The sequence below is a fragment of the Dermacentor andersoni genome, chromosome 1, assembly GCF_023375885.2.
Source record: "Dermacentor andersoni chromosome 1, qqDerAnde1_hic_scaffold, whole genome shotgun sequence".
Lineage (NCBI taxonomy): Eukaryota > Metazoa > Arthropoda > Arachnida > Ixodida > Ixodidae > Dermacentor > Dermacentor andersoni.
In genome coordinates this window covers 70,761,982-70,778,706 of record NC_092814.1, presented here as the reverse complement: position 1 = coordinate 70,778,706, position 16,725 = coordinate 70,761,982, and the positions used below count along the sequence as shown (strand labels likewise).

Genomic DNA, 16,725 nt, shown 5'->3' with positions numbered 1-16,725 from the left:
TGTCAACAGCAGGCGGCACGTAGTGTTAAGAACAGCCAGCTGCAGTGCAAGTTTGCCAGCCATTTACGCCAGCGGTGGCAACCTCATCTTGGAACGCCGCCGCCAACCTCTAGCCTCGTCGCCGTTGCGAGTGAAGGAGTTCGACGAAGCAGGCTTTGTGCGCAACACGACAACGCCGCCCGGTTCTGCTATGAGTGGGGGAGTTGCCGCGGGAACGCCGACAGGGGCTCCTTCCCGCGTTCCGACCAAGACGCAAGACAATGTGCTACCCGCAACGGCTCAGAGTTCTACGAAGCCCCTCTGACGTCGGCTCCGGACCATTACACCTGTATGTGTGTGCAACACGTGTATGTGAGCCCGCCTCCTCCAAAAGGGCGGGTCATCTACGGTGACGTCGAACGGTGACGTCGAACGATGACTGGACGAACGATGACTGGACGAACGTTTCCGTCCGCTTGGAATCAAGGGGGGACCAAGTGCTTATAAGCAGCGATTGCCGGCTGCTAGTGTGTGCTCGTCGTCGTGAGCGGTGTGCTCGTTGTCGTGCTCAAAATGTACTCGTGAGCTGTGTGCTCGTAAGCTGTTTGCTGTATGCGTCGTCTTGCGTGCTCCATTTGGGAGTCACGCTAGACTGTCGATGTATCTCATGTTCAACTTAAACCCTGCTCGCCTAGCCCTGTCGCCCCAAGGTCCTCCCTACAACTACGACTGCTCCAATCCCTACATCTGAATGGCAGCGGTGAGAGATCGGCCTACAGCTCGTAGATCGTCCGACAACTCTAACAAATGGTGGCAGCGGCGAGATCGTCCGACGAATCTAAAGCGGGGGCTACATGGGGCGTTTTTCTCCTGCGATTATCGCGCGCCAAAAAAAAAAAAAAAAAGCGCGCTGGCGGGACGCCGGCCAGGCTACATGAGGCGTACGAGCGGCGAACGCCGCCGCAGTGTGGCCAGACAAGGCAAAAATGTTTTGGCTACCACTGAATGAACGAACAATGCTTATATGTTGTTTGCTTGTGTTATAATTAATAAATTATGAAATAAATACCCCACTAATATGTCTATACACATTACCAGGTATGCTTTCGCCGACGTAGCCATGGTGCTGACCAGCGCACGCGCGCGAAGTGTTCAAGGGACGGCAAGGAACGGTGAGACGGCTGGCCGCTCCCGCCGAAAACAGACGGAAGTGACTCCGACAGGCACTTCCGGTAGCGTCAGACGCGTGCGCACCGCGTCAAAATCTAGCCGGTCCTGATCGGCGGCGGCGGGCGTTTTTCTCGACGCCGGGCGTCAAATCGGCGCCGTGAGCCGAAATTCGCCTCAAAAACGCTCCATGTATTCCGGGCTTAATAGTGGTACACGATTTCGGAGCAGGCAACTTGCGAATGCCCTCCACCTCGCCCCCTCCAACATTAACGAATATATATATATATATATATATATATATATATATATATATATATATATATATATATATATATTACTCTTAAAAAATCTAACACAAAAAAATAGTCACGGTCGCTGCAGAGTTATTTGGCAAAAATAGATGGTGCGGTAAGTAGTTGAGAACACAGTCGACATGTCATATGTCGCTCGCGAAACGGAGGCATTTTTTCCGTATTTCCTTCGGCTCGTTTCAACAGTGCTTCTAGGTCACGTACCTAATTAAATTCAATTGTGGGGTTTTACGTACGTGTCAAAGCCACGATTTGGCTATAAGGCCGGCCGTAGTGGTGGAATCCGGGTTAATTTTTACCCCCAGGTAAACGTGCTCCCGTGCACAGGCCACGGGCGTTTTTTTTTTTTTTTTCCCGAAACGCGGCCAGGATTCGATCCCACGACTGCGTGCTTAACAGCGCAACACCATAGCCACTCAGCCACCACGGCGGATTACGTCATGTACCTAGTACATGCATCAAGATAGCGGCCTGCAGCCTTACACAACAAATTAAACAGCATGCTGTGCTCGTCGCACTTCCACCGACCGCAGCGACTCGGAGATCGCAGAAGGTGGCTTTGCAGCAGCCCTGCAGATGTTTCTACCAGCATGCACACCAAGCTTCCATTTGCTATCATGGTCTTGGTGATTGTCGGCCGCGAGAATCACGTCATACCGCCCCACTTCTTCCAAGGCTTCAGAATCAAGGCTTCAGAATCAAGGCTTCTCCAAATGTTGAAGTGCAGGAGATGGTGGTAACTGAGCAAGTCGCTCAGAGACGACCATACATATTCCAACAAGACGCTGCGGCGACGCACATGGCTTCATTCACGCAAGAGTGGCTGTGAACATTTTGACAGCTAATTTCGAAAATGTGACGCTAATTCTCTCTGTTTCTGAACCGGTTGCAACGAAATCTCCTTGGAGGAAGAGCGGACACGATGGGCAACATTCATAACGAGCAGTGGTACCTTATTATGGCCTGTATAAACGCTCTCGAACCCGAGTTGCGGCCGTGATTGAAGCTTACGGCAGAATTCATTAATCGAAGATCACGCAGTACAACGGAGTTGGCGATCTTCGCAGCAAATCTGGTTCAAATACATTGGTTCTTTGAAAAGAGGAATGACGTTTTTTGGCTCGCTCAGGTGTTTGTTCTCAAATATCTGCCGCACCCTGTACGCGACCTACGAAGACGGTAGATCTGTTGGCTTGCTGATTAGCCTTAATTAGTTACGACACAGATAAGGTATACTTTAGTCAACGGCATTTTTTTGAAGCCACGCGACGCTTCGTTGAGCTGCCGTCATATGTAGGGATATGAAATAAATTATGGGGTTCAACCTCCCAAAGCACGGAACACGAGCGTCCATCGAAATCGCCCCTCGAACACGACCGTCCGCGGCCGTGAATCGCGCCCACGACCTTGTGCTCGTCGGCAGAACGCCACAGTCGCTGAGCAACCACGGTGGGTGCATGGAGAGAGAGATGCGCCGCCGCAATGTGGAATGCGACGAGCGCGGCAACGTATGTTAATGAGCAGCCAACATGCAATGACGGCCGAGAGGCAAGTGCGCCGCCGCATTCTCGCCGTCGTTACGGCTGTGCATTTCATTATTATTATTATTATTATTATTATTATTATTATTATTATTATTATTATTATTATTCCATTCTTTTTTTTTCCCAATTCAGGCTATTCACTTCGCATTGCTATCTGGGGTGTCAACGCAGGTGTTTTAAACAAACGTTTCTTTAAAAAGAAATAGTAATAACGCTAACCAGAAAAACTAATGGTAGAACATACGAACCAACCGCGACGTACTTTTCGCAACAATGTTGATTTTCTGCGTTTGTGTTGCCGCCACGCGCTTTTCACAATATTAGAAGCCACGACCGAGGCGCCTTGTTAAATAAATAGAAGTACACAAGGCGGCGCGCATTGGACGTTTGATAACGTGGCGCCGTAGCAAAACGAACGAAAGCCGGCAGCGCGGGCGCTTGCGTTGTGCAAGCGAACGCCTGTGGCGTCGCTATTGTGCTTTTTCTTTTTTCTCTCCACGTTCGGGCGATCGCTCACGCTGGCTCGATGCGGGAAAATAATCCCATTGGTGGCCGGCTACGACGAGTCGACGACTTGTTCTGCATCTTGCAGTCCTGCCCTATATAGTAGACGACAGCTTGTTTGCGCCGCCGATAATGGTCACGAAAGGCGCTTTATTCTGGAAAGATTCTTATGTTTTGGTAGTCTTATTTTTACCGAAGAGCGAAACTTCTGCTTGATCAAATGCTTAGGCTTCGCTGCTTTCACAACATTGTATAAGCCAAACGTCAAGACTGCGTCAAGTTACGAAAGGGAATCATCAGCATACGCCCACGACACCGCAATGTTGGCTCCACGCCCACGACACGCCTCGACGAATATGACGGAACGTCCAGAGAATAGATTGCTGGAATTTGAGTTCTGCTGATACTGCAAGGGACCGACAAGTCTGCCAGGATACATTTTTTTTTTGTCAGTAATATTGCGTGCGCACACGTTTGCTTTGATTTCTTTCAAAGCACAGATTTTTCGATAACCACGCATAGAATCGTCATCTTTATGAAATGGAATATGCGGGCGCGTTACAAATAGCCTCGTCGGCCAAACGGCGCGCGCCACAGCGATGGCATGCAAAACTAAAAGGAGAGAGCGCTGTCGTTCCTTCTACTGCCCACACCGCTCCTTGCAAGTTTCTTTCTGTGTTGGCAATTCACGAGCTCAGAATAACGGCATAATCTGATAGTGCGATCATGCTGCCTGTCATAGTCATCGTTTACTCCGGTTGCTTCCTAAGCTGCGATAGTGCCGTACGTTCGCTCGTGGCGGGGGTGCAAGCGGCAGAAGGAACGGCGACGGTGCCCTTCTCTCACTTTGTTTTCGCATCTAGTCGCGGCGTCTCGCAACATGCGGCCGGTACGAGCCCGTTTGCCACGCGCTCGCTTCTTCCCTTTTCGCAAAGATGACGAATGTACGACGTTTTTCTCCGAAACTGCACGGCGTGTGCCAATGAAACTTGGCGCACAGTTTGAGTGATTTCTTTTACATAACTGCAACCAGAAGCGTTAGCCTGCTTTTAGTTTTTTTTTTTTTTTGGCATTCAACAAAATAAATGCACGAACGGTAGCCGCACCCACACCGAACCAGAAGGGAAAACATTGATAAGTTAGCTCTATCTTTCCTTCGAGTCATATTATTCTTGTTTTATTTTATTTTATTTTATAGATACTGCGATCTTTTACAAGATCTTAGCAGGGTGGGAACATGTAAGTACATTCATACAAACATACAGTTCAAGCAATCATGCCGACGCTTGAATTCAAAATGGCAAAAGGACAAAATGCATGAAGAAAGGAGCAAATAAAGTATGTGCGGTTGACTCATGAATGCAGGTGCGCCTGAAAACGGGATAAAGAATTTTGTGTAACGACTTCATCAGGAAGTTTATTCCAATCAACTATTGTTCCACAGATGCGAGATGAAAACGTCTTTATATTTACAAAATTTGATAGCTCGGCGTATAGCGGAGAAAGAAATAGTATCATCAATAATAATAATAATAATAATAATAATAATAATAATAATAATAATAATAATGCCGTAAAAACTCAAGCGAGACTTTTCAGCAGAAATTTAGCTTTGTGAAAAGTACTTTGATTTAAAGCTTTCCAGCGACTTCCGAAAGCCTACTAAAATTTATGACAACTCGGTTTATTTCTTGAAAAGCATCTGCGGACTCACTGTTGAGCCCGCGTGTCAATATACGGTGCATGGAGAAATGTGACGTCGTTATACTCTCAACAAGTCGCGCTTTCGCTGACTTTGTGCGTGACTGTGTGTCCGTTCCAATAAAGTACGCATTATAATCTCAGACATTAACCAAGCTGCCAGAAGATTGCCGTCGTGTACGGTATACTCTAACCGCAATCCAGCTGAACTTCGACTACGACCTACGATTGTTGCCCTTAGTTACAAGAAAAAAAAAAAAAAAAACGAACCGCTTTTACATGCGCAGATATAGTTGGCACAGCTAATGGGATAAGTTATATTAAGTAATGGGATAAGTGACAGATAATATTCAAAGATATATCACCTGCTAATGATCACATCTTGCTACAAAACAGTATCTGTGCAATCGGAGATCGGTGCAATCGTTGGGGAATGGTTCTAAACTTAAAAAAAAAGAACAGTACTACTCCGTCTTACTAGAAAAAAGCTAAGAAGAAGAAGTATTTTAATGATTGGAAAATGTACAGAGGTCGGACGGATAATGGAGCATCTGGCCTGCTACTCTACGTAAGGGAAGGGGAAGAGGGGAACGAAAAGGGTCACAATGGGGGATGATAATGGGAAGAACGAGGTGAAGGACATATTACACAACTGGTATGACAGGCGTGAGTCCAGGCCCGTGTCACCTAGGAAACGTGAAAGTGCACGCATTGTCTCTGTCGTCTGCCAACTCTGTGGCCATGCGCCTAGCAAGAGGTCCTCTGACAGTGGTCCATTGTGTAAATGTCTCAATGTATCTGCCATTGTCAGTCTTTCGCGCGCATAGAAAAAAAGCTAGTCAGCGCATTTTGCATGTTCAATTCATAACTATCCCATTTCAGAAGTTAACAAGTTTAAATACCTTGGCGTTACGCTAACAAACAAGCTCACGTGGTCAGAACATTTATCGAATATCTGTGTAGCCAGCCTCACAAAACTGTGGTTCCTCAAAAGAAAACTTAATAAAAAGCTTTTAGCTTACAATGCTTGCATAAGGTCAAAACTGGAGTATGCTTCCGTCGCATGGGATCCGCATTATAAAAAAAGATATTATGCAACTTGAAAAAATCCAAAGGAAAGCAGTTAGATTTATTTTTGGAAAGTACAAACACCTAGATTCTCCTTCAGATTTAATGAAACACAATAATATGCCGACGTTGGAAGCCCGTAGAAAAGTTAGTCGCCTTTCATTTCTTCACAACTGCCTTTCCGAATGATTAACTTAGCTCTCCCAAAATCTGTTAGGCGTCTTAGTACGAGGACAACGCGACACAGTCATGAACATTCTTTAGCACCAATCCTCACTCGCACAGACGCATTTCGATATAGTTTCTTCCCGCGCACGGCCGCCGAGTGGAATTCTTTGCCACCTATAGCATATTTACCTCCGATGATTCTGTTAATGCAATGCAATGCCGTGTTTTGAATGCCTAGCCTCACTAGTTATTTTACACTCCTGGTTATCTTGTTGGGCATTCCTACCCCACGCAAAAAAGAGGTGAGGCGTACAGACAGGACACAAGAGTAGAGAAGTGGACAACACGAACGCCGACCATCAACTGAAGGGAGCACTGAGGCGAAAAAAGAAAGAAGACGCAAAACTCATCTGCGCAAGATAAGGAAACCTCTTTTTTGCATAATGAATCCTTACCAACTAGCTCAGCTTTCTGTCGTTCTAAGCTTCATTTCTAGTACTCTGAGCCCTTTTCCATGTTCCCCTACTTATCTGCACAATCCTGCTTCGTTAGCTTCCTTAATTGCGATATGTATGTTCCGCGCTAGAACCATGTCGTGGTTTAGTCGTAACCGTGTCGTCCCATTGGAAGTTCAAATGATGTGCGGCTTCCTTCAACCATCAACTGGGCATGCCAGGAGGATTGGAGCTATTCTTTCCGCTGAATCATGGCGCCAAGTTAGGTTCTACCAGGAGTGTCTAAGGGTCCGTTGCGCGGCCTTGGGAGACGGTCGCCATTGGAACCGCCCCTACGCCGATTGGAATATGGTAGCCGTGCAACACGCGGACTTCCTATGGAGGATGAAACTTATTTCTTATACCAACGCTAATAACAAAGTAAAACTAAGAGGAACTTATAACAAAGTAAGAGGAAACACCTTTCCAATAATTCACCGTCAAATAACGTACTGGTTCTTGGAGACGCCATCGTAAGTGATACCAATAGAAAAACCCTTGCTTTAGGTCCTAAACACTGTTTTAGCCCTAACGTAAAGCCCGTTGACGTTTTAAGCATACCGCGCTGTATAACCAGATTCGTCCCGGAAGAACAACGCTCGCGCTGTATTTCAGATTGCATTGATAGCTTTAAACAATCAAATTATCATTTTAAGACGTCTGACACTGTCCGACCGTTAGTTAATTACTTTGTGGAGCATAAACTTAGACCAGTAATATCTGACAAGGAAGGTTATTTCGTAATTATGCCAGATGACATGTTTTCAGAAAAAGCGATTTCAGCCATAGAAAAGAATTTACAGCCAGTAAAACTCAAGCCGTCGGCAGTTAAGCAACGTGCCGTTGACCTCCTGTCAAGACATAATTTTGATAGGGTTGTGTCTAATGTCAAGAAAGCAAAATCCCTTACCTTAGAACTGTTTTTCTCGGCGAAGACCCATAAGCAAGAAATTCCTTTTCGTGCTATAGTGTCAGAGAAAGGGACGTGGCAGGTCTGTGTCGCTAGTTACCTACAGAACTGCTTAGCTTCACTAGTTTTTTCAGACCCCTTTTGCTTGCGTAATTGTCAGGCACTAGTTCAGTATTTGAGAGAGGAAAATCCTGGTGATTGTACAGCTTTTAGTATGGATATCGAAGGCCTGTATTATTCCTTGCCGCATGACGGGTTGCTAAATTCCGTAAATGAGTGCATTAAAGAGCAAGTGCAAGAGTCGGCTTTTATTGACAGATGCGGTGTTTGCACGGGAGCTTTTCTAGAAATTCTTTCAATGTACTTGAAGTCGACGCTGATTGTATGGAGAGATGGCGTTTTTCTGCAGAAATCAGGCATTTGTATTGGCCCAAAGGTTGCCCCTATTCTTAGCAATATTTACCGGAGTAAGGCTGACAGCTGCTTAGAGAAAGCCTTAGGTGATAGCATTATCAAGATATTTCGTTACGTTGATGATTACCTGATTTTTTGCAATAGGGAAGAATTCGATTCCGCTGCTAGCTCAGTAAGTGAGCAATGTAAACTTTATAGAGGAGGATTAAAGTTCACCAAGGAATTTCCTCACCGACGCGTGATTCAGTTTCTTGACATTTCCTTGGTCGTCGAACAAAATCACGTTTGTTGACAGTACTCCCCAAGATCTTCGAAGTCGTTGCTAAACTTTCAATCCAAGCATTCCAAAGCAGTAAAAACGGAATTGCCATGTCATACGTTAAGTCTTCTCTCACCAGATCCTGCATGCACAAAATGAGCGCCAGTTTTAATGCGCAGGTCCGGCGCCTATTAGAAGCAGGTTATCCTAGTGTAGCAGTGGCCAATGTGGCTGAGCGCCTAAAGAAGTCGGTTTCGAGGGGGACGGACGTGATTACAGAAAGCAGTAACAGCAAAAAAAGAATAGTGGCTATTCCGTACATTCATTCAGTGTCGCACAGGCTTAAAAAAGTTGCAAGTAGATATGATGTTAATGTTGCTTTCACTGTTCCCAAAAAGCTAGGTAAGATATACGCTGCCGTACAGAGGAAAAAGGAGCAGGTAAAAGGCATAAAAAGAACAGATATTTGTCCAGTGAAGCACAATAAGAACAACAGTTTTACTGACTGTCGTATGGGGGTGGTTAATAAAATTCCCCTTAGCTGTGGCCAGTTCTACGTAGGGCAAACGGGACGGTGTATCAATCAGAGGCTAATGGAACACAAAATGTCGTTAACCGGTGGATCGCCTTCTAATCTTTCCCTACATTGCCAAGGTTGTAACTGCACGCCAGAGTTAGATGAATGCGCGATATTGTACAGGCATAAGAATGAAGATACGCGTCTTATGGTAGAGTCATGGCATATCTATAATGGTGGAAGTGCATGGGTGAGTCAGCCTTCGATTACTTTACATAAGGAAGAGATTAAGTGTCTTAGCAGTTATCTCTCACGTAGACCGGCACATGTACCCGACTGACACGTGGTGTTACCATCCCTGAGCTTGCGCAGATGAGTTTTGTGTCTTCTTTCTTTTTTCGCCTCAGTGCTCCCTTCAGTTGATAGTCGGCGTTCGTGTTGTCCACTTCTCTGCTCTTGCGTCCTGTCTGCAGGCCTCACCTCTTTTGTGCATAATGACTCCTTACCAACTAGCTCAGCTTTCTGTCGTCCTACCACATATGTATTGTGTTTCTCCCTTTTTATGACCACATTTGTTAAACAGTTTTCATGACATGTTTTCTTTTTTCATTTTCTTTGTGATATATGTATCGTTTCCTGTGCTCACCTCTTGCGTTGATTTTATACTTCTGTATTTTACATGAAGCCCCTCCTGCTCGAGCCAAATCATTCGCTTGCAGTATTTCAAATAAAAAATAAAATGTGGGTAAGTGTTTGCTCTAACAGCGCATAGCTGAAGAAAGTCCACCTGAGGTTCAGCTTAAACGCGGTTAGCGGGATCATGCAACCCTCGTTTTAACTACAACATATATGTCATCATTACAACGCCGAGCACGCCCAGAGTGTGGAAACTCTTTTCGTAATAGTATAGCAGCAATATGTTCCGAGACGAATTAAAATAGGCGCAGTAACTTTATCTGAGGTACAACGTCTTGACGCTCACGTTGGACGGTCACTGCGTTGTTTTCACCTGTGCAGCGGGTGCGCAAATTCTGAATGGCGGAACAACAAACTGCAGACCACGCACAAATCAGAACAATACAAATGGAACAAGGCAATGCGCTAAAAAACAGAAATGAATGCACAAGCAAAAAAAAATTAATAATATTAAGTGACCTCAGCCACTACTACGAGATTTGGATGCTACGGCATCCCAGGCGCAAATATTTGTGCGCGCACGAGGCACCAATACTTACCATTCTTGATTTTACGAGCTCTCTGCCCACTCTTTATTACCAAAATAACTCGAAGGTCACAGAAAAAAAAAAGAATTCTGCGCTCTTGTTCTGTACGAGCGAGAATGAACTGTCGGCATGTGTAGTAATTGCAAATGTAGACCTAATAATTCCGCCATATTTTGTAATTAGGTAATGGTGGCATTTTGCGCCAATCAGAGAGGCCCAGAGGTCTGCTAAGGCCTCTGTGACTGGTTCAATATTCCGCCTTCTTTTTTTCTTTTTTTTTTCGATTGACAACACGGAGTAGGGGTAGAATGTACGAGATTAAGGTTCAGTGTGGCGAGCGGCTGGGGCGGCGCATGCTTTGCAGTCAGGCGCCCAATGACGAAACATACTGTGGGGCGGCGCTGCGATCGAAGTGGATTGGGCCGCATCAAGGTCGCGCCGTTGGAAAATGCTGGGGATACTTCTCGGAAGGGTCATTCGTACTACTTCGCGCGCTGGTATATGCGGTCACACCGCTGAAACGGTACTTACACTTGTATATGACATGTATTTATGCGTTAGGATAGATGTGTTTCTTTCTTTTCCTAATTTCACTTTTTTTTTAAAATGCCGCTAGGTGATTGCGCATGCATTGCAGCCGCAGTGTCAGCTTTTATTCTACGAGGTTATTGTACGGTTCTCTTTGGATAACAGATATTACAGAAAAGCAATTAAGGGCTACTTTTCCCACTACCGTGTCCACGTGTAGAAAAAGAATCCCGAAGCTAGTGCGATGCCGGGCCGACCTGCGGCGGAGGTGCAGTTCGCCATTAAGGGGCCCTCATACACAGCTTCGCTGGTCATACTTCTTCACAGAGTGGAAAGGCACTGAGTTTTCACAGCGAAGCTGTTAAGGGTTACTTTCCACACTATCGTGTCCGCGCGTAGAAAAAAATCCTGAAGAAAGTGCAATGCGGGGCCGACCCGCGGCGGAGTTGCAGTTCGCCATTAAGGGGCCCACATACACCGTTGCACTAGTCATACTTCTTCACAGAGTGGAAGGGCACTGAGTTTTCACACCGAAGCTGTTAAAGGCTACTTTCTCCACTATCGTGTCCGCGTGTAGAAAAAAATCCCCAAGAAAGCGCAATGCCGGGCCGACCCGCGGCGGAGGTGACGCAGTCGTTAAGCACTCCCCATACGTGGACCGATCCCGAAGATAGTGCAATTCCGGGCCGACCCGCGTCTGACGTGACGCAGGCGTCAAGCACTCCCCATACGTGGGCCGATCCCGAAGACAGTGCAATTCCGGGCCGACCCGCGGCGGAGGTGACGCAGGCGTTAAGCACTCCCCATAGGTGGGCCGATCCCGAAGACAGTGCAATTCCGGGCCGATCCGCGTCTGACGTGACGCAGGCGTCAAGCACTCCCCATACGTGGGCCGAACCCGAAGACAGTGCAATTCCGGGCCGACCCGCGGCGGAGGTGACGCAGGCGTTAAGCACTCCCCATAGGTGGGCCGATCCCGAAGACAGTGCAATTCCGGGCCGATCCGCGTCTGACGTGACGCAGGCGTCAAGCACTCCCCTCCCCATACGTGGGCCGATCCCGAAGACAGTGCAATTCCGGGCCGACCCGCGTCTGACGTGACGCAGGCGTCAAGCACTCCCCATACGTGGGCCGATCCCGAAGACAGTGCAATTCCGGGCCGACCCGCGGCGGAGGTGACGCAAGCGTTAAGCACTCCCCATAGGTGGGCCGATCCCGAAGACAGTGCAATTCCGGGCCGATCCGCGTCTGACGTGACGCAGGCGTCAAGCACTTCCCATACGTGGGCCGATCCCGAAGACAGTGCGATTCCGGGCCGACCCGCGTCTGACGTGACGCAGGCGTCAAGCACTCCCCATACGTGGGCCGATCCCGAAGTTAGTGCAATGCCGGGCCGACCCGCGGCGGAGTTGCAGTTCGCCATTAAGGGGCCCACATACACAGCTTCACTGGTCATACTTCTTCATAGAGTGGAAGGGTACTAAGTTTTTTTTTCTTTTCTTGTTCATCAAGCAGCATGTATCTATCGTGTGCATTTTTACGCATACAGTTTTCCATCAGTAGGTCTCGCGAAGCGCAGAGGGAAGAACATATGTAAGCTTCCTAATTGCCGTTTCAAACAAATAAAACATATCTGCCCCAGCCGGCGCCCTGTACTCAGATTTAAGCGAAGTATTCTTATAGAGAAAGAAAAAAAAATAGTGCAGTGCTACATTTCATTCATGTTTCTGTCTTTGTCGCGTAACAGAATGCGGAGTAATTGGTACGGGTTCTTTTATTGCGGTCGGATACCGGGCGCCGAAAACAGTTTTAGGTAGCTATTATATATGCTAATCATTGGCCCGTAAGCCGCGTGAATTTTCGTTTTCCAATCCACATTTAACAACAAAGGGAAAAAAAGATAGTGGCGTGGTAGTCTAATTAGTGGCTGCATCGTGGATATGGCGTTGCGCTGCTAAACTCGAGCTCACGGGTTCAAACCAGGTCGCAGAATTTGATGGGAACGAAAAGGAAGAAACACTCTTGTGCTTCTGTTTAGGTGCACGTTAAAGAACCCCACGTGTTGAGAACTGAACAGGGTGCACCATAATCGTATCGCCAGACGTAAAACGCAAAACCTTATTTAATAAAAAAAAAAAAAGAAAAAGACGGTAGCTGCGTCCTCCGACTTTTTCTAGGTGTGTAAATGAAAGAATGTATTCTCGAGTCTGATTTCTGAGAAAAGACATGTTACGCTTATCTTATATTTCATACCTAAATGTAACGCCGTTCCCAACTGTACGTCCGCTCAACTAAGCAGCTTCTGTATTATAAACGGCTGCTTTCAGTTATCCGGTGCACTGTCAAAAGGACAATCCAGTTCGCCTCGCAGCGCCCTCGTACAATTTTTCCACACGCAGTGGGACAGCGCCGTTCGCTCCCCCCCCCCCCCCCCCCTCGACCATTGTCTCGTACTCTCTCGTAATGGATGACACGCGCAAAGCACGCGCGCCCCGCAACTCAAGATCGCCTCACGCAGATCAGCTCGGCGCTCCTGCCAGCTCGCCACGTGATGTCGCACGCCCCGCACGTCACCGCGTGGTTACGCGCGCTTCTGACGCACTCGGTTTCGCCTTGAAAATAGCTTGGGGCTCTTCGCGTTTGTTATGAGTTCGCTATTAACTACAAACGTCAAACTGGTATTATTGACGGCTGTTGATGATTAAACAGTTAATTAGCGAATCATAGTTCTTTATACGCTGATAGATCATCCGACAGGGACTTTTCGTTTGTACTCCACTGCTGCCCCTCGTTCTGCCCCTCGTTACGAGGCACAGAACAAATCAATGAGGACAAGTGGCTCTCCGCTATCAAGAGCCCCGATGCCGGGGCGCAACTATGAGCTGTCCAGAGGGCCCACGATGCGGCGGTCGGGCAAGGCCTGACTGTCCCAACGTGGGAGCGGCCCGCAGCGCACTGAGTCGCGTACCTCAGGACCCTCATTAAAGTTTTGCATCCATCCATCCATCCACTGCTGCAAATTTTGTTGTGCAAAAATTATTATCGTGACTCAATTCCACAATTTTTATTAATTAAAGACCCTCGTCCTTGAAACACCCGGGTTACCATATTACACGCGCAGCAGCACTGGCCTTCGACGAACTTGTTTTGGCGCTTGATTGTGTTCTATTCGATTGTGTTCCGTTTGGCGCTCGACTGTTCATGCCACCCAACGTCCATGCTGCGAGGCATGCATGACTTTGTGGGGCACAGCCTTCTTTTTGCTACCAAAAAATAATGAGACGGGACGGGAGAGACGGGAGGCACGATATCGTCGGAGGCCATGGTTTGACAGCCCGAACTTGACTGCGGCAGCACGGACAGACACCATATACTCATACACGCTTCAAATAAATAAATAAATAAATAAATAAATAAATCGCTCACTAGTGCATTCAATTACAAATGATGCAGCTACTATACCCCAGGCTATATGCATAGCTACCTATCCATGCTTCAGCATACCAGAGGCGTGTGTGCCAACTCAACTGCCTCGACTTGCGCCACAAAAGCAGAACGGACGCTATGCTTTCAGCGGCAGCGATATACTATACGGACTGTGTGGCTGTGACCAAACCCTCGTAAGCGTTCTCTGTATTTCGGTGGGGAGCCTCTACATTCGTTGGGGATGCTTTCGGATACCTAGGGATCTTCGTAAAAAGCCCGTCACCGTCACCAGGGGCCCCGTCGAAAATTTTGGTGCAACTTGTAAAGCGCAGTCTTGAGAACGCTTTATCGCAGTAAAGTTAAAGGCGGGTTCTATAGAAGCAAATGAAATGTTAGGAGACGATAGTGCGAAGTGGCGACCTGCAGAGGAGGCTCTCCCTCATTGCCTCGACCAGCGCCCGTGAGCGACCCCGCGGTTTTTTCCCCTATCGCAGCCGAGGGCGATGGTGACGTTCATGTGATGAACCGCCTCTTTACCGCCCGCCCCCCACCTCTCTCTCACCGCGTAGTCCGTGTTGCTGCTGGCTGAATGCATTACGAAGCTAGAGTTATTGTATTTGGAATATAGCACAATGACTCTATACGAAGCGTGTACGAATTGCACGGGGTGTCTTTTAGCGGGTGAAAAGAGGGAATTGTGGGTGGGAAAACGACATTAAAGACTTCAGTCTGATTAGTAGTGGAAGGGCGCTTATAGGCTCCACATAACTTGCCATATCACAATTTCGAAAGTATGACAAGCACCGTGGTGCCGCCGTCAGCGTAAACGAGCGTTCTCGATATCGGCACGCCGGCGAAAAGCTGATGGTTTTTCTCCGGACGCACACGACGCTCGACTTGCACTGCGTTGGCCACTAGTAACGCAACACGTTCACTTGTGCGTCGCTCATGCCGTAGCTCGCGTTCTAGTACGCCGAAAAGAAAGCAGAAAAACAAGTTTCAGTAGCATAGGCGGTTCAGATTACGATTATGAGTTTGACTTCGCTAGGGATCAAAAGCACGACATTCCGAATGCCATTGTTAATATTGCTGTTTGCAAACTCTGCTAAAAGAAAAAAAAAAGCGCCACAGAGTGTTACCTCCACAAGTGTAATTATCATTACGCCGGCTGAACGTCCCAGTTTCTGGTTACCCCGACCTGTTCGCTAGACGCGTCATTTTTGTCAGTCGCTTCTCAAAGCGCGGAGGCCAAAGACGAAATCTGGCGTAAACACAATAATATAGCTCAAAAGCCCCTCCTCCCCCGTCTCATTCATGGTTTTTGCCTGCATATAAACATGACTAAATTTAGGTGACGGCGACATCGAAATAGTGTCTGCTTCTCAAATCTGGCAGCGTCATCCGTGTGCATACTGAATTGAATCAATACGACTTGCCCTTCAAGTTACTAAGTAGCATTGTACCAACGAGACGCGAGAAGACTACTCGTTTCATGCTGCTATCGTAGAGAGTAATTTCTACTTTTTCAAGAGCGACTTGTCAACAGACTGCCAGTCAGACAGCGTATCTCTATAATTCACCGAGGATGCATGCGGCTGCCAAGCAGCAGTCCCCGCTGCGCCCAAGCTATTAAAATGCTGTTCAGGTAGCACTGACGGCCAGTGAATGCCGAGAAAGTGGCACGCGCGCGACGATGCCGGCCATGAATTGCCGGCCCTTCCGGTCTGCGTCAAAACATCAGCTGCGGCGAGGCGCCACGTGCTCAGCAGACATGACGTTGCCGACAATCACGTCGGCCCGCTTCCGCCTCCTACATTTTTACACCTTTTCAGAGCGGCGGCGCTCTAAACGAACTCTTGAATCAAACTCTCCGCCCTAATTCTTTTTTCTTCTTTCCGCTCTCCAGGCCAGGTAGCCACATTTCCGTGCACGCAGTGCGTTCTTCGACTCGGGGAGTCGGACACGAAAGCGCATCGATCCGAGAGCTTTCCTTTCCCCGTCAGCCCCGATGCTGCAGACAGTCTCTCCACCGGTCCCCAACCTCCAGGCATCCGTCGTTCCATCTTCCCCGGCGAACTGCGCGCGCGCTCGGGACTGCTTCGCGCGGCCACCCCCAGCGCGCGGAAAGGTCCACGAGCGCCGCAGCGCCCACGCCTGCGCCAAAGAGCGCTGGGAGAGTCCAAAGCAAGTTTGCAAGCTCACACCGGGGGGGAGGTGCTCCGCCGAGGAAGCGGATCGAAGCCGACCTAAAGTTGAAGCAGCGTGCAGCGTGTAGAGAGAGAGAGTTGGGAGGGGGGACACAACGGGTGCGTCCACTACGCGCGGGGGCGGCCGCCGAGAGGCGCTCCCTGCCGGCCGCCGGGGCAGCCCCCTCTCCTGCCGCCGGTGGCGGTGACAGCTGACAGCTGGAGCGGAGTCGAGCCGCTCTAATGTTAAACTAAGCTGCAGGTGCACACAGTCACCGAAAACAAAACTGGTTCCGGCTGCGCCCAACGCATCTTATCTTTTG

General features: G+C 48.1%; 1 protein-coding gene across 4 annotated transcripts in view; it reads right to left on the bottom strand.

Annotated features, from left to right (window-relative positions):
- The window catches only part of LOC126543093 (LIM domain-binding protein 2-like), a 331,870-nt gene that overhangs the window by 81,323 nt on the left and 233,822 nt on the right, over positions 1-16,725 (bottom strand). The window lies entirely within an intron of this gene.